Source organism: Tamandua tetradactyla, chromosome 1 (assembly GCF_023851605.1).
Source record: "Tamandua tetradactyla isolate mTamTet1 chromosome 1, mTamTet1.pri, whole genome shotgun sequence".
Taxonomy (NCBI): domain Eukaryota; kingdom Metazoa; phylum Chordata; class Mammalia; order Pilosa; family Myrmecophagidae; genus Tamandua; species Tamandua tetradactyla.
In genome coordinates, this window is record NC_135327.1 from 133,042,076 (window position 1) to 133,062,958 (window position 20,883).

Here is a 20,883-nt window from a genome sequence, read left to right on the forward strand (position 1 = left end):
ACATATCTTATGTAAAACATGAAAAAATAAATTTAAAAATTAGAAAGCATGGATAACAGTGGGAGTGGGAGAGAAGAGGGAGAAGGGAACATATATGAAAAAATAGACTACTCAATAAAATTTGTTCATAGATTTTGCTTTGGAACCATATAAATTTTTTGCATAACTATAAAAAAAATTAACTTAAATCTTGAAAATTAGCAATTCATATCTGAAAGTAAATTAAAACAAATGAAAGTATGTATTGAACCGATGGTACAACAACCTCATAGAGTGGAATTATTCCTGTTGCTACAATTAATTATATATCCTTATGCCATATAACACAAGGACAAAAACAATTAAAAAAAATAAATTGTTTTCAGTAGATATTTTTTTAGTAATTGTATCAATATTGTTAATCTGACACACAAAATTATGCATACATATATAAGATGTATACATGTACACTTGCAAGCACACATATATGCACATAAGTGTGTAATGATAATGTGGCAATGTTTTTTAACAGAGTGCAACTGCATTTTTATGCATGTAATGATATGATAATATTAAGACTGGGACTTGCCTCAAAAAATGAGTTTCATTTTGTTTGGGGAAAGGAAGTATATGTCCAGAGATCTATATGCAAAACAGAAATTTCTCGAGTTAACAATTGCTGAGGTTAGCTGACAAGTACACTAAGCCATTATTCTATTTTCTATTTTGTAAATTTTTAAAAAACTTGGGTGAGAAATAGTTTTAAAACTGGTTGAGGGTACATAAACATGCCAGATTTAAAAAGATTTAAGAGACACTGAAACCGGAAGCTAAGTATTGTCTGGAATTAGGTACTGACTTGAACATTTACAAGGTTAATTAAAATAATTTGAATATAATCTGGGTTGAAGAGATAAAAATTACTGTAATGGAAAATTGGAGAAAACTGCCTCTAAAAAACATATTACAAAAGGGTATGTACAGTATGATATCATTTTAGATAAATGTATTTATGTGTTTATGCATAGAAAAAAACCCAGAAGTTGGTATACTAGCTATACTTGGGGTTGAGGGAATATTGATTTTCTTGTTGTCACCATATTCGTTTTCACATTTTTTGCAATGGGCATTTTGCTGCCTCAATAACAATAGAAGTTTATTTTATTTAAGAAATAAATTTATTTTTTCTCCCCTAAACCCAATATTTCTTTTCATTAAAAGAGTAGAATTTAATTTTTAAAATTATTCCCTCTTTTGTTGTATCTGAGAATGTTAGTACTCTGAATTTAAAAAGAATCATTTAAAAGCAAGAATATCAATCTAATTGAATTAAAGCTAGTGTTTTTTATCACTTATTATTTTATAATTTTAATCATTTAAAGTCTCTCAAAATATATTTCATTTCTCATTTCTTCTCTCTCCATAGCACTTTAATTTAATATATAAATTATGTTTTTTGAAGATTTTGATCTTGAATTTAGTTTATCTTCCACACTTGCCACTTAAAAGCAATGTCTGTTTTTAGTCATGTAATTGTTCCTATTGGGTATCGGAATTTATTATTGCCTTTAATTATCTGCACAAAACAGAAAATATATTTCCTATCTTTTATGCAAGTGATGTAAAAAATTCTATCATTGCTTATTGATTTTTTTAATCATTATTTTAAAAGCATTTTTATACAATTTTTACTTTGAAGATGCATTCAGTGATTCAGTCATATTAGACAAGCAAAATATTTTACCATAGTATCTTCTATATATTATTAGCAAAATTACAAAGTATGAGGATAGTTTTTGAGAATTTTATGTGCCTCAATGACATAAGTAAAAGAAAAGAAGGTATTTGTCTGCAGGAGAGGGGTTGCACTTTTCTTTCATACAATTTCCCTCTTTCAAATTTTTTTTTTTCCTCTATTAAGATTATTGACTATGCAAAAAAAAAAGAGTGGGCCACTGTGGCTCAGTAGGTGGAGTTCTCGCCTGCCATGCTGGAGACCTGGGTTCAATTCCCGGTGCCTGCCCATGCAAAAAAAAAAAAAGTACTTGCTAATATTTTCCATATCCCTATTCTATTTTACTCCTCTCATTTTTTACCTTCTTCTTAAATCTTTCTGTCAAATTAAAGTCAGATTTATATCGATAGATATCATTATATATCTATCTATCTATCTCTCTCTCCATACATGCATCATTAGTGATAGGTGATAGTTACTAATATACCCAGAAGTACATTTTTTAAAACAATTTCAAACAGCAGACCAAAAGGGTAATAATTCTCTCTTATCCCTTTTCTCACCTTGGTAAACAACTAGGTTCTCTTTAGACCCAGCTACATTCATTGTCAGCAGTTGTAACTTCAGCATATATCAATGGAATGTCTCATTCTCCTTAGGGCTCCTGCATATTTGGAGAGCTATTAGGTTTGGGGATTGTGATTAAGATGAAGGTCAGTTTAGCCATAACTTTTTTATAGGGACTTTGAAAACCCAGGTTTATTACTTACTAAATTGTTCTAAAATGAAGTGTGTATCCTTTATAAGAATCACATCTCAGAAAAAGATGTGATCCTTATAAAAATGATGCAAGTGATTTTAATAAAGAGGCTACAAAAAAGGGAAGCTATAATCTGCCCTCCCTTTTCACTCTGACCCCAGCTGTTGTGAATGAATAAAAGCACAAATTGGGTTTTATGCTCAACACTTTAAAGCCAGTAGAGGTTTAAGGTCATAAGCAAATGAAAACCAGAAGGAATTTGGGAGCTGCACGAACCTGTGTGTTTGAAGGTACAAGTTCTACCAGGTAATCATGGTGAAGGAAGTGGGGAGAGAAAATTCTGGAGAGTCAGAGAAGGCCTATTCTAGCATTTCCTATTGCGTGTCGACATGCTAGAGTGCGTCTACGGAGAAATTCTTCTGATATGGGCCAAGTGGTAAAAAAGGAGATTACATAAAAAAGTTTTAGAAAACTGAACTTATTTCATTTAATGGACTTCATTCTTTCCTTGAGGACATTCTACATTTCTTTGGTGCTAAAATGACCTTTCTTTTATGAAATGATTATACTGAGAGATTCTATTGTTGTTGTTTTATCTTACTTTTAACTTTCTTACTTTACAAAATTAGTAGCTATATTGCTTAGCAATTTCAAAATTTATTTTTTGAAATTTTACTGACAAGTAAAATCACAGAATTGGTCCAATTTTCCCTGGTTTAATTGTTTTACTCCATTTTACACTTGTGTTTTGGCCTCTCTCATATGCCTGCTTGAGATCAGCAGACTAAGATGTGAAACGTAACACACAATGAAGGATTGAGGAATCCGCCACTGAGACACTCAAGAAGAGAAAAGTGAATGCATTTAGGTGTACCCTCCTCCTTGAAAGTCACTCTATAAATCCCTGCAGGGAATCTTCATAGGCAGGGCATGCTCTTTAAAAACAGCCTGAACCAAAGGCACATTAGATGAACTGGACTGAGTTTATCTTTTTTTTTTTTTTTTAATTTTTTTATTAATCAAAAAAAAGAAAAGAAATTAACACAACATTTAGAAATCATTCCATTCTACAAATGCACTCAGTAATTCTTAGTATCATCACATAGATGTATGATCATCATTTCTTAGTACATTTGCATCGATTTAGGAAAAGAACTAGCAAAACAGCAGAAAAAATATAGAATGTTAATATAGAGAAGAGAATTAAAATAATAATACTAATTATATATATATATATATATATAAAAAGGAAAAAGAAAAAAAAAACAAAAGATACAAACACACAAACAAACAAACAAAAAACCATATTTCAGGTGCAGCTTCATTCAGTGTTCCAACATAGTTACATTACACTTAGGTATTATTGTGCTGTCCATTTTTGAGTTTTTGTATCTAGTCCTGTTGCACAGTCTGTATCCCTTCAGCTCCAATTACCCATTATCTTACCCTGTTTCTAACTCCTGCTGGTCTCTGTTACCAATGATATATTCCAAGCTGATTCTCAAATGTCGGTTACATCAGTGGGACCTTACAGTATTTGTCCTTTAGTTTTGGGCTAGACTCACTCAGCATAATGTTCTCTAGGTCCATCCATGTTATTACATGCTTCATAAGTTTAGTCTGTCTTAAAGCTGCATAATATTCCATCGTAGGTATACGCCACAGTTTGTTTAGCCACTCGTCTGTTGATGAACATTTTGGCTGTTTCCATCTCTTTGCAATTGTAGATAATGCTGCTATAAACACTGGTGTGCAAATGTCCGTCTGTGTCTTTGCCCTTAAGTCCCTTGAGTAGATACTTAGCAGTGGTATTGCTGGGTCGTAATCCATTCTGCCATTCTATGTCTTTTGATTGGGAAATTCAGTCCATTAACTTTTAGTATTATTACTGTTTGGATAATATTTTCCTCTACCATTTTGGCTTTTGTATTATATATATCATATCTGATTTTCCTTCTTTCTACACTTTACTCCATACCTCTCTCTTCTGTCTTTTCGTATCTGACTCTAGTGCTCCCTTTAGTATTTCTTGCAGAGCTGGTCTCTTGGTCACAAATTCTCTCAGTGACTTTTTGTCTATAAATGTTTTAATTTCTCCTTCATTTTTGAAGGACAATTTTGCTGGATATAGGAGTCTTGGCTGGCAGTTTTTCTCTTTTAGTAATTTAAATATATCATCCCACTGTCTTCTAGCTTCCATGGTTTCTGCTGAGAAATCTACACATAGTCTTATTGGGTTTCCCTTGTATGTGATGGATTGTTTTTCTCTTGCTGCTTTCAAGATCCTCTCTTTCTCTTTGACCTCTGACATTCTAACTAGTAAGTGTCTTGGAGAACGCCTATTTGGGTCTATTTTCTTTGGGGTGCGCTGCACTTCTTGGATCTGTAAATTTAGGTCTTTCATAAGAGTTGGGAAATTTTCAGTGATAATTTCTTCCATTAGTTTTTCTCCTCCTTTTCCCTTCTCTTCTCCTTCTGGGACACCCACAACACGTATATTTGTGCACTTCATATTGTCATTCAGTTCCCTGATCCCCTGCTCAAGTTTTTCCATTCTTTTCCCTATAGTTTCTGTTTCTTTTTGGAATTCAGATGTTCCATCCTCCAGTTCACTAATTGTAGCTTCTGCCTCTTTAGATCTACCATTGTAGGTATCCATTGTTTTTTCCATTTTTTCTTCTTTGTCCTTCACTCCCATAAGTTCTGTGATTTGTTTTTTCAGATTTTCTATTTCTTCTTTTTGTTCAGCCCATGTCTTCTTCATGTCCTCCCTCAATTTATTGATTTGGTTTTTGAAGAATATTTCCATTTCTGTTCGTATATTCAGCATTAGTTGTCTCAGCTCCTGTATCTCATTTGAACTATTGGTTTGTTCCTTTGACTGGGCCATATCTTCAATTTTCCGAGCGTCATTCATTATTTTCTGCTGGTGTCTGGGCATTTGATCAGATTTCCCTGGGTGTGTTACACAGCTGGTTGAAAGCTTTTTCTGTGAAATCTCTGGGCTCTGGTTTTCTTTTCCTGCCCAGTAGGTGGCGCTCGTGGCGCTCGTCTGTCTGCACGGCAGTCAGCCCGGGAAACCGCGCGTGGAGGTGGGGGTCGCTGGCCGCCGCGGCTTGGGAGAGTGCCGGTCCTAATTGCCCAGCTGGCCCGAAACGCCAAGCATGACGGGAGGGCCCCGCTATCCAACATTCCCAGTCAGGCCGGTGAGCCACGTGCGTGGAGGGGACCCCAGTCGCCAGCCGCCCCGGCCGGGAAAACGCGCGCCCCTCGGGTAGCTCACCGCAGCAGATTCTCCCTGCCCGTTCAGCTGTTCCAGAATGGGGTACGCTGTCTTTTTGGTCTCTGTCGTGACTCCGGGAGCTGTTTCGTATTGTTTCTGTTTCTTTAGTTGCTTTTCTGGAGGAGGAACTAAGACCCGCGCGTCTTACTAAGCCGCCATCTTCTCCGGAAGTCCTGGACTGAGTTTATCTTATGCATTCTGCCTAATTTGGAACTTGATTACAAATTACCATAAGCCTTTTCTTAACTCTGAAAAAAATAAATTGATCCCTTGTAGTAGCTCAAGCTCTTATTGTTTGAGTTGCTTTCTTCCAAGTTATAAACAGGGCTTATAAGTTTAGAATGTAAACTAGGACCTGGTTTCTAAATTTGACCTAATATTTTTTCCCTGCTGATTTAGGATAACGGGGGAAAAAGTCACTCATTTTATATTATGAAGATTCATGTAGCCTCATACCTCTTAGAAGAGAGCTCCTTTCAAATATTCTATATAATGCCAAAATTTAAATTCTATATAATTCCAAAATTAAAAACAGAGTGTTGCAGGAAAGAAAAAGTATTATTTTAGGGACTATTTGCAGCATTCCTCTGAGAAGGTGTACAATTTCTGTTGAGCAGATTACTTTGATGAGCTATTTCATTTGTTACATTTATTAAATTTGTTTAATTTATTAAAAAGCAGTGCTCAAGATTTTGCCTAGACTACAGAATCTGTCTGAATGTGAAAAGTTAAAAAAGTGATACTTCGAATAAGGAATATACAGTGTCTGAAATGTGAATTCAAAGAAGACAACTCTGAAGCCTCAAGAGAAATGAAAAATGAATGCTTCTAGGTAGCAGCAGTGGTTTAAATTTCTTAAAATAAAAAAAAAGAGGGCTGTCTAATTTACCATTTTAATTTATCTGCTGTTCAGTGCTGCAGATCTACCCTCTGCATACACCCTCTTTCTGTTGCACCCGTTTTCAGTAGATATCTACAGAGCAGCCCAGTAGAAGAGGGACTGCATTCTATTTGGGCAACATGGCAGGAGAGACAGGAACGGCCACAGGTGGAATGACTTGTAGGAGGTGGAGAGTTTGGTGAGAAGCAGGAACTCAGAATCACAGATGACCCAGCAAGGCTTAAGCATCTTACAAAGTCCAGGGAATGCGTGCAGCAGCTTGAACTCGCTATATGTGAAATGGTGTTTCACCCCATTTGTAACTTCTGTCATAAAAGACGAGGTGGCTTTGACAAACTGAGAGACTTAAGGGAATCTGGGAAGTAGATCTAGAGGTCCTTGACATAAGACACCCAAAAAATCAATGACACAGGTTTATTTTTTTGCTACATTGTAGGTTTTTTAAAAAAAACAAGCAGAAAATGCAGTGTTCCCATATACCCCCACTCCCATATTAGTACAGGATTCCCATGTCCCCTCCCCCATTATTAACACCTTGCATTAGTGTAGTACATTTATTACAGTTGATGAAAGAACGTTATATAAGCATACCATTAACTGTAGTCCATGGCCTACATTAGGGTTCCATGTTTGTGTTGTTAAGTTCCATCATTTTGTAAATTTTTTATGAGTAACATTTACGCAACCTAAAATTTTCCCTTTTAACCATATTCAATATATATATATATATATATTTAATTGCTATTAATTACAATGTTGTGCTGCCATCGCCAACATCTATCACCCCTAATTGAAATTCTACAGTTTGTTTCAAACTATTTGTTTGTTTTTTGTGTATGTGGATTTTTGTTTTTGTTTTTATTTTTTTTAATTTCCCCTGTTTTCTATTACTTATCCAATGGAGCTAACTGATACTTCTATTTTGAGTTGCCCACTCCAAGCCACAAAATCTATTCATCTTTACTATTTGAAAAATGTGCTATTAATACCAATAGCCATAATTTAACTCATATATAAATTTCAATAAGCACTGCACAATTATGATTTTATTATATATGACAATTACTTTCACATAGCTTCCCCAAACTGTCAAATTAGAGGCGACATCTATGGAAATATTTTCATTCAGACAGCTTTTGCATCCTAATAAAACAATTTTTCTAGCAGAAACTCATTACCGGAAGTTAAGGTAACACAGTGGTTAAACTCAAAATAAGCTTCTCCATGCTCCTCTTGGCCTCTTGATGTCTATTTCATCCCTAGGACCCGCTTATCACAAGGCCTCCCTGATGGCCAGAATCTTCACTTCCCCATCCATGGATGTCTTCCCTTACCTCTAGCCATAGTCTAGATCCCTTGCAAGGTGAAGGGGCTGGAGGCAACACCATGGATTTCTTCTTTCTTTGGAAGATGATTTTAGCCTGAAGGGATGAGACCTTATTCCATTTCACCAACCACTTGAGACTATAGTACAGGAATTTCATATCTACATGAATTAATCAAGGAATCAGTTAAATATATGTAAAAAGAAATTCACCAAGTAGAATGGGAATCTATGTGGGAAATTAGGAAAAACTTTCTGATTGATGTAGATTTTGGATTAGCACCAGAGGAATACTGATATGGAAGGTGAAAGTCCAGAACTTTGAGTGGTCCATGGAATACCAGCAGCAAATCTTCTGTACCAGGAAGTGGGGGTGATTATAACTGAAGAGAACAGTGAGGATCCAGGAGAGTCCATGAAATACTTTATAACATATTTTAAATATCATGGCACATAGAAAATGGTGCTGCTTTTTTTGTTGTTGTTTAGCGCAATAGGATAAGCAGAAGAACCTTCTGCAATATCCCCCTTCATCACCCTAGACACCTCCCATAGCTCTCAGTATTAATGGGATCAATATCTGAGCACATCTGAAACCCATCTTTGTTGTACCTGTTGAGTCTAATCTGTTTGGGGATCAGGAGTCTCAGGAGCAATTTCAGCAGAATTTTGAAGTTAACTCGTTTTAGGATTTAATACCCCAGAGAATCCACATAGATTACTATGATGTGGCTTGGGTCCCTCTGCTTTGTCCTTAAGTTATGTCTTTGTCCACCATCATATGTACATTAATGAGATGGTGTTTAAAATTAGGACAGAGAGGATGCACTTCTAAAAAGTAAAGTTATAAGTCAAATTATTCACCGCCCCGTCAATATAGGTGTGCCCGCTTTCGTGTTGCTGACAATCTGGAAACAAATAAAAAAATAAAATCAGTTGTGAGGATGAGGAGTCCTTGGAAGAAAATAAAGCAGAGTAAGACAGTGGAAAAGAGACAGGGGTTTGCAAGCTATTTTAGATTAGATAGCCATGGTAAACCTGTCTCTGGGTCGGCTAAGCCCTGAATGATGTGAGGCAGACATCTGCCTACCTGGAGAATGGCATTCAGCTCAGGGCACAGCCAACTCTTAAAGTGGGGATAAACTCAGCATATTTGATGTACAGCATATTGATGTACAGGAAGGCCAGTGTGTTTAGCACATAGTGAAATGGGAAATGAATTGTAAGAGGTGAAATGAAGGTCATGGTAAAATTTTGTGTTTTATTACAAATTGCAGGGTTTGAAATTGATAAATTGACATGATTTGGCTTACATTTTAAATAGTCACTCTGTGTGGGGAGTAGACAGCAGAGGGGAAAGAGTTGATTTGAAGAGATTGACTAAAAGACTATTATAAAAATTTCGGCAAAAGATGATAAATTGGACCAGAATAAAAATGGTACAAATGAAGTAAATTGAATAGATTCTAGAAATGTTTTGAAGAAACTATCTTCCAGGAACAGAAACTCAGTTGTCAGTCCCAAAATTTATTAGAGTTGCTTACTTGTGTCACTAGAGCCTGAAGTATAAATCAAAATGCTAATTATTTTAAAAGAAAGATAGCCTTAATCTTACCTGTCAGAATAGTCTGTCTCTATACGCACAAGCACTTGAGTGGGTTTCCAAAAAAGTTTCTTGGAAAGCAAAGAACAATTCGTCATTTGGGTTGAATGGAAGGCAGATCAATACCTGGACAGACTCTGCCAATATTGGCCATTGATTCCTTATTTTTTTATGGTTCAAAGACTGACAAACCCATTTTGGTAAGATGCAAAGTTTACAATCTGGTCACATGGTCATCTCTTCACCTGGAAATCATTATCTCCCTCTAAGGAGAAGTTGTTTCTCTCTCCCTTGACCCATTTATGGGAGAGATCATTATGACCCATTTATAGCTCGACACTCAGAATATAATATTCTCATTATAGGCATGTCTCCCGAGAAACTATTCTTGATTAATATTTGGACAGTAGAATTTTTGCATTTAATAAACAGACTTCATCCATCTCTCTCTCATTTAACATATTGACCTGAAAATAATACAGGAAAAAAACTGCTTTTAATCCCTAGATAAAGCAAAGTAAATAATAACAATAGATAAGTCTCAAATGTAAGAAAAGTCTCAAGTTGCATTCCAAATACAATTGGCAGAACTCACAATCTCACATAGATCTCTTGAAAATTATACTGCATGTCAATAAAGGGAATGTTGCTACAGACAAGACTGATTGTGTTATAGAATATAAAGCAACTCAACTTTTACAATTATATTAACTGTTTGATGATCAGAAAGTAATCCTGATTAATTAGGAATTAATATCCTTACTTGGTAGTGTATTTCTCATACCAAAGTGCTTTATGGTATTATAGTTTTAAGATATTAAATGAATATTTTGGTATAACATATAGCAGATTTTAAGTTTTCCAATTTAAAATAATAGAATATAGGCCCTATAATAGGCTAATATTCCCCAAACATATCAGCTCCTATTTCCTGGAGGCTTTAAATATTACCTTATATGGAAAAATAGTTAAGGATCTTGACATAAGGAGAGTATCCTTGATTATCTAATAGACCCTAAGTGCCATCATGTGCATTGTTATAAAAGAGAGTAGGATGGAGGTTAGACACACTTTCAAGGGAGAAGGTGAAATGAAGGAGGTAGAGATTGAAGTAAGGAGGCCAAAAACCAAGGAATGCCAGCAGCCACCAGAAGCTGGAAAAGGCAAGGAACAGATTCTCCCTTTAGAGCTTCAAGAGTGACTAAAGCCCTCGGACACCCTGATTTTGGCCCAGTGATACTGATTTCAGACTTCTGTCCTCCAGAACTGTGAGTCAATAAATCTTACTTTTTCTAAGCTGCCCGTTTTGTGTTAACTTTTAAGAAAAACCTCAGGAAACGAATACAGGCCCTCAGTGTGTTCATGTGGGATCTCTGAATTTTCTGAAACCAGTTTATGATATTACATAAGTGAAGTGATGTGTGTATTTTCCAGTTACTTAGAGAAAAGGCTACTTTTATAATACATATAGCTTTCTTATAAACTATAATTTGATGAACTTTAACCACAACTGTTGATTCTACATTCAAAAAATCAACAGATACTACTACTTATTCCAGTTGTGACCACTTGCTTAAACTATTATTTTTAACATTTTTAATTGTGAAATAGACATACAAAAAAGTGATACATTTCTAAGTACATGCTAACCAGTATTATAGAAAAAATTTCAAAGTATGGTATGGGTTACAGTTCTACCATTTCAGGTTTCTCCTTCTAGCTGCTCTAAGATACTGGAGACTAAAAGAAATATCAATAAAATGATTCAGTGGTCATAATCATTTGTTAAATCCTATCTTTTCTATTGCAGTTCCTCCTTCTCTTTTGATCCTTCTCCCAATCTTTAGAGGTATTTGGGCACTGACCATAATAACTTCTTCATGTTGAGAGGAGGGTGTCGACATTATCAGGTAGGGGGATGCAATTGGTTGATGCTATTGGAGAGACTGATAACTCTAAGTTTCAGGGCTTGTCTGGCCTAGGACCCATCTGGAGGTTTTAGATTTCTGAAAAATAAACTTAGTGAGTGAGACTTTATACAGTTTCAGATAGAAGCCTGAGTATTATTTAGGGCTTAAGGGGATACTATTGGTTGAGGCTTAGCAGTACCATGCAATCAGCAATACCTTGCTGAAGCATGCTTAAGAATAGCCTCTGGAATATCATCTTGACCACTTGCTTAAATTTTTGATCCAACATTTCTCCAGGCCTCTGCTTTTGTTCTTATTTTATCATCATCTAAGACCTAAAAATATTTGGCTGGGGGTGGTGGTGGTGTTGATTATTGAATCTCAGAGTTTTAGGCTATGTTGAAGGAGAACTCTAGGCACAAATCACCTATGACTTGGCAACAATAAATCACCTACAATATGGATAATATTGTGTAACAAAGAAACCATTAATGATGGAGAATAGCCCCACCTTGCTAAATTGGGGGTACTAAAGAATAATTTTCAAAAAGTTAAAAACATGACTTTATCAGAGCTATTGCTTGAGGTTTAGTGTTTCATGCCACCACCTTATGGCTGATTTGGAATCACCATGGCTCTCACTGGTTTGGAACATGTGTTGAAACTCAACTCTGTCCCTCATCTGGCTTTGGTCTGTCTACATATAACCTCTTCTAGAGACTCTCCTCACTCTGATGAGCCCTCATGGGACTCTTGCTACATTTGGAATTATCTTTTCTATCTGAGGAAAATCAATTGCACCTCAACCAAACAAGATTCATTTGTGTTGCTATGGACAGGAATCATTTGCATCACTTTCATTCAAAATTTATTTGCATTATTAGTTTTCTACTGGGTAGCCTCCATTCCTATAGATCTATAAAATTGCCTAATTAGTAAAACATCAAGCAACACCCCTATAAAACGAGATTTTCCCTGGGGGGTAAACCGGACAACACCCGGTCCTTCATGGAAAGGACACCCAGTCATCTCTTTTGTAAATAGTCTCCAGCAGTACTGAATTATTGTGCTGCCACCTCTGACTAAATATTTAATCTTGGTATTACCACTCTCATCAGCACTCCTGGTCTATTTGCGTCTGGCTAATGACACTGGCTCCTGGCCACTATTGGAAGAGATCCAGGACCCAGAGTAGCTCACAGTATGAGTGCATCCTTCTCCTGGCTTTGGATAGAGTATATCTCACTGCACATCAGTTCAAAGGGTTACAGTATTTCTGGCTGTGATTAACCTCTTTCCAAGATAAGAGCCAGTAGGGAAATCCCATCACCACACACTAAGTATGGTCTTTTCCATGGCCCAACATGACAATCACCAATAGAACAGAGTTCCATTGTAATGATGGCAACATCATTACAGCACAGCAGCATGTGAAGGCAGCCCAACCCTGCAGAGGAGGCATTGCCTATAGAGCACTCCATAATCAAGGGAGCTCATTTGAATCCCATCTCTATTAGAAAGTGGCAAAAAAGGCAAGGCTAATATATTGGATGACAAAAGAGTAGCGCTAAGTTCCCCTCTGGTTGAGTACTATGCTGAAATAATGTAGATTAAAAAAAGGAAGGATGATTTTGTCTTATGGTCACAAGCCAGTGGGGGCCAGGATATATGAATCCTACCCTAAAAAGCAAAAAAAGTTAAATAATTCAATAATACTTCCCAAAAGAGGCAATAATATTGCAATAGAGTGACTGATTCCCCTACCTAAATCGTTGGTTCATTAGGAACAAACATTAATATAGAGATCTTCTTTTCTTCCTTGTTAAATTCAAATTGTAATTAATACTTATGAAAACAAAAAAAAAAAGTGTATGGTTAAATCCCATGGAATTATGAGGAAACATAAACACACCTTATTTTAATTTATACCATGGCAAAATTATTTGGTTTTGAATATTGTAAAGATGAAAGATTTCACATATTTATATGCTTTTCTTAGTATATAGATCTAGAATATTAAAATAGATCTATATACTATAGAATATACCAATTATTCTATATACTACAGAATATAGAACATTCAAGTCCAAACTGACCTTGTCATTTAGTAGCTAGGGGGAATTGAGCAAGTTATTTAATCCTCTCAAGCTTCAGGTTGCATTATCATTAAAATGGGCACTTCCTCTTAGGATTAGATGATAGATATGACGCAGTTAGAACTGAATCTAGAATGTTGCAAACATACAGTGCTATCCCCTGCTGCTATTGCTTCCTCTCCTCTTACCACTATAGCAAATATGATTTTATATCCCTGTGGTGTTTAATATTAGTCATACACATTTTAATCATGGAATTAGTTGCAGAATGGAACAAAATTAAGCCAGGCAATTACTGCATATTGGTCTTATTGGAAATAAGGTGCCGGAATTATTTTTAAATGCTAAGACGGGAGGTACAAAGATAGTTCAGTGGTAGAATTCTTGCCCGCCATGGAGGAGAGCTGGCCTCTGCACTTCCCAAACCAACAAGCAAGCAAACAAGCAAAAAACCCAAAGAAACAAAAAATTCAACAAATGGTGCTGCAATAACGGGATAATCACATGAAAAAAGAATGAAATGTGACCACTGCTATACAGCAAAAAAAAGAAAAAAAGAAAAGAAAAAATGCAAAGACATCATTATATAATAACCTTAAAATGAAATAAAATTCTTAATATGACACATAGATCACAATGATAGAACTACTGGATCCATATTTTAGAGGTACATTTACAAATATGCCAACAAGCAGTAATATTAAGAAGTCTGTTGAAAACAATACTTTATTTTCTTCTACCTTAAACTCTTAAAAAGAAAGCACTTCTCTTGCCTGAGGCACAGTAAATAATAGACACTTGTAAAACAAATGATCTAAATTTCTAGAATACCAGGCAAGGAATGACTACATAAGGAGGAAAGGTTTGTTTTGTTTTATTCTTGATTTTTTTCCCATGCATTCGTCTATTACCTAGCATTGTCATTCAGGGTAGAAAAATAAAACTGTATCTAGAGAAAATTGGATGTCAAAAATATTAAAGCAATCAAATAATTTGTTCGTTTCAGTGAACGATTACGAATTTGACATTGTTCATCATCTGGTTTCTAAACCACTAGTAATGACCTAATTTTGTTGCTCCCACTTGTTCTCCTGCTTCATTCACTGTTTTCCTCACATGGGCTTATGCTTACAACATTGATTAAATAAATTCCTTTCATATTTTCATGACACCCTGAGGACAATTTTCTTGAACTTGACCTTTTCTATGTTTTGAAATTAAATGCAAAGTTTCACCATTTAAAGTTTTAAAAACATTCCATTTTCTACGTTTTTGTTAATCTTTAAACTCAGCTAACTTCCCTTAACAACCTCTGATTTGTTCATGTAAATTTGTCACTGGTTCCATTATACTAGATTCAGCATTTTAATTTTAACCTAAGATAATGGAATGTGAAGGGAAAAAAAAAGAATGAATAAAAAAATGCAATGTAACTTCTTTTCTTGGTATAAATTTGAGATTCAGTTTAATTTTGAATTTCAGTTTTACTAACTACCTCACCATTTACCCTGATCATGATCGACTTTTCCCTTTTTCTAGGTTCCTAGTGTTAAGTAATATGCTTACCATGACATACATGTACCCATTCAAATCCTAGAGAGGACAGATCATGGTTGCTTTCTAGGAGGGACTTTTTGTAGACTACCGATTAAGAGGTCTCATTAGTGTTATTTCTATTGCTAGATACTTTATATAGCTTTCACTTTATTTGTAAATTAACTCTCTAAAGCATAAAATTATGCACATTATAGAAATGAGAAAACTTACTGCTATTGCTCAATCCGACTCCAGAGTCTGTTTTGGTTTCAGTCTACCAGGACTGAAACTTCCAACTCCCTATTGTGGAGTTGGAAATACTGAACCACAAATGGAATGAAAAGATCATGTGTCAGAAACCACACAATAAAGGAATTTGTGGGTATAGCACAATGCCTAAAAGAAATTTGAATACACTATATAACTATATAGTTATAATTATACAAACTATAAAATTCAATAGAATTGCAAAACTGACCAACAGTTTCTGCTATGTCCCCCTAACAAATCAGTAAACAGTTCAGATGGCATATATATTGCCCAAATCAAAACTATATCCGGAAGAGGGAGTACAAGGGTGGTTCAGTGGTAGAATTCTCACCTACTATGCAGGAGACCCGGGCTTGATTCCAGGTCTGTGCACTTCCCAAAAAAACAAACTAATAAGCAAAACAAACAAACAAAAATTCAGTGGTGCCTCAATAACGGGATACTTGCATGGAAAAATAATGAAATGTGACCTTGTCATATAGTATACAAAAAAAAAACCCCACAAAAGTGCTTTGGGGAAATCCATGTCTTTTGTTTATATACTTATTTATTTATTTCTATTTTCAAGCTTCTATGTTAAGACATCACAATAAGGCCATAGAAAGCAGTTAATCTTAGGGAGATCCAAATCTCTTGAAAATCTCAAGAGAATTCTCTCTCTCATATACACGCACACCACATACAATTGGCTACCCCGGAATTCACCAGGGTATTTCCCCTCATTCTTTTGTATATGCCATCATGCTATTCCCTCTTTCTGGAAAGGATTCTTCAGAGTATCAAATCAATGAAGTTCCATTTTCCCAGTATATTCCTATAGAACTACTCATATAGTTTTACCCTTTGTGAAACATTTATCAACCTTTCCCTTCCCTAATGAGGGCTCTGGTCTCTTGCTCCTATCTCCATTATTGCACTTTTTCAATGCATGGCAATTACTTCTTTAGGTGTTGCCTTCAGTACTGAACACACAGGCCTGGGTGGTGAGAAACCCTCTTTTTTTTTTTTTTAATTTTGGTGCCTCACAAAGTGCCTGTCAACATGGCCTCAAATAATGTTTGAAAGAAAAAATAACTGTGTAAATGAGTATGTCACAGTTACGTTTGTAAGTTCTTAAAACAAAATTTAGGCTGCATCAACAGAAAATTAAGTAAAATATTTATTGAAAAGTCTCCCTGTTGTCTTTCACTCCTCTTTTTGTTTGAATTTTTTAGAGAAATGTGTACAGAAGGCCAACGAGGTCAGTAGTTTGCAATGCAACTGCGTCAAAGAATCATTGCCGACAAATTATATCAAAATCTCTCAGGGTATGACCCAGTCCTAAGTCTTTTTAAATGTCTACAGTATCTCCAATGTGTAGTCAAGGTAGAGAGACACTGGCTGGTTCTAGTCTTTTAATTGAGAGTATATGTAGGGAATTAATGGGAAAGCCAATGAGACAATTATATCATAGAAGGTATGTACTCCTTCTATGGAGGAATTCATAGCATTCTAAGATGTCCATCCAGCTTCAAAAAGGAGACTACCAAGCTAAAATTTAAGTTTGCATATTTGTTTTGATATTTGTTTTGATATTAAATTTATCTTTCTTATGTCCTCTCTTCTTCCCATATGTAAAGACTCAACTTCCATCTTCCCCAGTACAATTAGTTAATAACCAATTTGAAATGTAAACAGTGTAATTATGATTAAAATCATAGCTAATAAAACATTGTGAAGGTGTGTTACAATAGAAACAGAACATGCTTTGTAAACAGACCACTGGAGACAGATGATCATGACAGTGCAAATGCGTTATGGGAGAGAGGATTGTTTGTTTTTGCTAACTAAACAGGAATAGACTTGAATATAGTGATGGTACTACATAATAATACTATTGCAGATTCTTAATGTCCCTTAATATCATCTAATGTGTTCTCTTCATTTCTTTTGTTTTTTTTCTCTCTCTTATTCTCTTTTAATCAAAGCCCTCTTTTAATAATTATTTGACTTTTTAATGAATAGTGTTTTAGGAAGAAAGTGTTCTGTGAGGACAAAAATGCTTCATATTTTCTAGATTTTTAATCTACTAAAAACTGTTCTGAATTAGCACTTGAACACTAGCACTTTAAAAAATGTTTCAGCCTATTTTCATTGATATTTATTTAATCTAAGACTCAGTGCTTTCTATGTAAACCTAAAATAAACTCACTGAAAGCTCTTAAATGTTTAGTTAGACCCATTTCAATTTAGAATTATGCCTACTTCAAATCCTCAATTGACTAATTTTGTTGTATTCATTATAGTAGCTAAAACTTATATCTTATGTTGCTTGCTATTCTTGATTTTTTTTTGTAAAAATGAGCCATTTATCAAATGCATTTAAGAACATGATTTTAAAAATTAGACATCTTGAATACCCAACTTGTAACCATATTCTTATTTTACTTACTTAAAAAAGTGGCGTTCTATTGAATGGATCAGACTTCTGTGTATTTGGTGATATTGAGTCAATAACACTTCCTGGTGACTTGAAAACTGTATTTTCTGAACTTGCAGTACTAAATGAAAAGATTTTGTATTTGAGGCAGTTGTAACACAATAAGGTTCATTACCACAAGTCTATATTAGACCCAAATCAAAGACCATAGAGAAAGGGGCAAGGAAAATTTTTAAAGTTCCTAAAGACAGGTAACCTTCTTTATTTTTAATTTCCTTAATTTATGAAGACTTGGAAATGACACTTGTATAGAGGCAATTCTGAAATTTTAAATTAACTTACCTTTTCTAAGAAGTACCATTTCATTTTGCTTTCCAATTTCTTTCTTTTCTGTCTATTTGAAGCCTTTCAACTCTTCATAAGCTCATTCATTCATTTATTCATTTGGTTGATGTACAGTTATCATGGACCTTACTATAAAAAAGGCATTTATTGTTCTTGCTATAGGGATTGTGTTAAGTGTTTGGTCAAATATATAATCTATATCTTTCATTCCCAGGAGGAATATATTTCTTAAAAAAAGATGTTTTACTTTGTATGTAAAATCACTTCAACCAAACAGAAAAAGAAGACCCGAGTTTGTATCTTAAATGCAGTCAAATGGAAAGGAAGCTGCCAGACAATAGGCATTGGGTTGCTTCATTGGATAATGTCAGACTGTGCAGTGGCAAATACAAAATAAACAGTAGTAATCACATATCCAAGCAAGCATCACTGCATGGTAAAAGTGTGACAGACCTGGGCAGGAGCAATATAGTAGTATTTATCAGTTCACCTCAAGGGGTGAAAATATTTGTACACATTTTTTGTTGTTCTCAGAGACATCTATAAACAGACTCCATGGGCAAAGTTTTCTCAATGATATTCGTGAGGGTAGCCTCTGAATTTAATTTGACCAAAAATTTAAATATTTTGGTCAAATCACAAGAAAATTATAGCATCTGGTTTGAACTCATCTATCATGCATAGTAACATGAATAAATGGAGACATTCATCACAATGCACACAACAGAAATTGTGTTCTTCTATATAATTAAATACTCATAGAAACCTAAATGCCTAATAAGTTCCAGACCCTTTGTTTAATTCCAAAAATCAATGGCTCCACTTCCAATGAACGTGATAGGCATATGTTCCTAGTCAAAACCATTGCGAACCCTCTCCAGTTTCTAAACATTTATTGCTCGTGCTGTAATAATAAACATCTTGCATTTATAAAATGTAATGTTGCCTAGAATTTTTCATTTTTCAAGAATTCGGAGTCCACTATCTAATGGCTCTCATATGTCCAGTGTGCCCATGAACAATTTGTCTTCTGAGTAGAGTGTTAATCTGACACCTCAAGGACAGACCTACTTTCAGAGGGATGCAGAGAAAAGTTCGAAATGTTCATTGGCTTCAATAACTACTGAAAATCTAAATGAACTGTGGCTGGGATTACTCAGAGTTCTGGATCACATTACTTCTTCATGCCATATTTTGCTTAAATAAGAGTTATTAAAGATGCTAGTAGATTATTTTTTGACTCATTGCCAAATATGTACATACCAAACACACAGTTAATATATGTACATATATATAAAATCAAGCTGATGATGACATTTATGGTCCAATTGTTTTGATTTTCATCTGGGCTCAGAGATGGGTGGGTGATAATAATCTACTTTCCATTTGCTTAAACCAGTTGCTTGTGATAACCACAGAGAAGAGAGCAAATGAATTTTATGGTCATAAGCACTGTAAGGAAGAGAAAGTCCCTCCTCTAAAGACAAATCAAGGGTTTTGTTCTCAGTCAAGGCAGTACAATAACATGTCTCTCTCTCTTTTTTTTTTTAATAATCCATCTTTTTTAAACAGATATCTTAAGAGGCTGTATGCTACTGGAAGTAAAAAAATTGGAAACTCAACCAATGGAATAAAAGATTGCTTGTCCTGCAAAAATTGTCATTGAAAATGGGAGGGAAAAATATTAAACTAAATCTAGAAATGAGGCAAATGATTCATACCTGGATACATGTTTGCTGTTCTTATTTGATGCACACTATTAACCTTAACATTCCCAAGTGGCTTGAGAGAGACTTAAATATTCACACCAACACTTTGAACTAGAACAATGCTTTGCACAGGTGTGGGGATAAAATAAAATGAAAGTGCAACAGTCAGACTTACATACAAATTTTGCTTATTTCTTTAGTTTGTGCTTTATATTTAACAATAAAGTATTTGGCCACCAAAATTGTCAACTCTTTGCTTTCCCACTAATTTTTATGCCCCAAATTTATTTCAAGAAAATGTTTAATTAAATTCTTTGAAATAATAACAGCCCTTTAAATAATAATAATAATAAAATTATGTCTCTCCTATATGTTGGCCACAATTAATATTTCCAGTACTGCTGTTTAATTTGATTGGAATGACAAAGTTTAAGGAAATTCCAAGTGCAACTTCCTATAAGGACAGGAAATTATGGTTAATAGAGCAAAACTGAGAAAGAGATACTCTTTAAGCTAAATTTAGCTTCATCACTGTTTTCATAGTTGCATTTTAAAATGGATCTGGGAAAAGAATTTGTTAATGAAATGAATAAATCTAGGGTGAAGTAAAGAGCCCGTATAAGTAGATGTTTATTCTAAAGAAGTTTTCAAAGTTCCACATGACCTATTTGGCGAATTTCTGATCTTATTTGTTGCTCTTTACATGCCAAGTGCTAACTTAAAGCCGGGCTGATCTGTAACATTTCTACTGGCATCATGCAATCTTTTCCTTTAGTGAGGGATAAAAGGTTTTAGCTCATGAACCATATAAATGTTAAGTCAGCCTTAACACTGGAAGAGAAAATAAAGTGCTTTTCATTTAACTATCAAGTATTTCTTCCAAAGAAAGTAATCTAGGAAAAAAGATGGGGCAAATATACAATGTTTTACAATTACATTTCACATAGATGTGTTAATTCTAGTGTTAGATATCTGATTATAACTTTTTCAATTAACAGGTTGTATAACTTGCC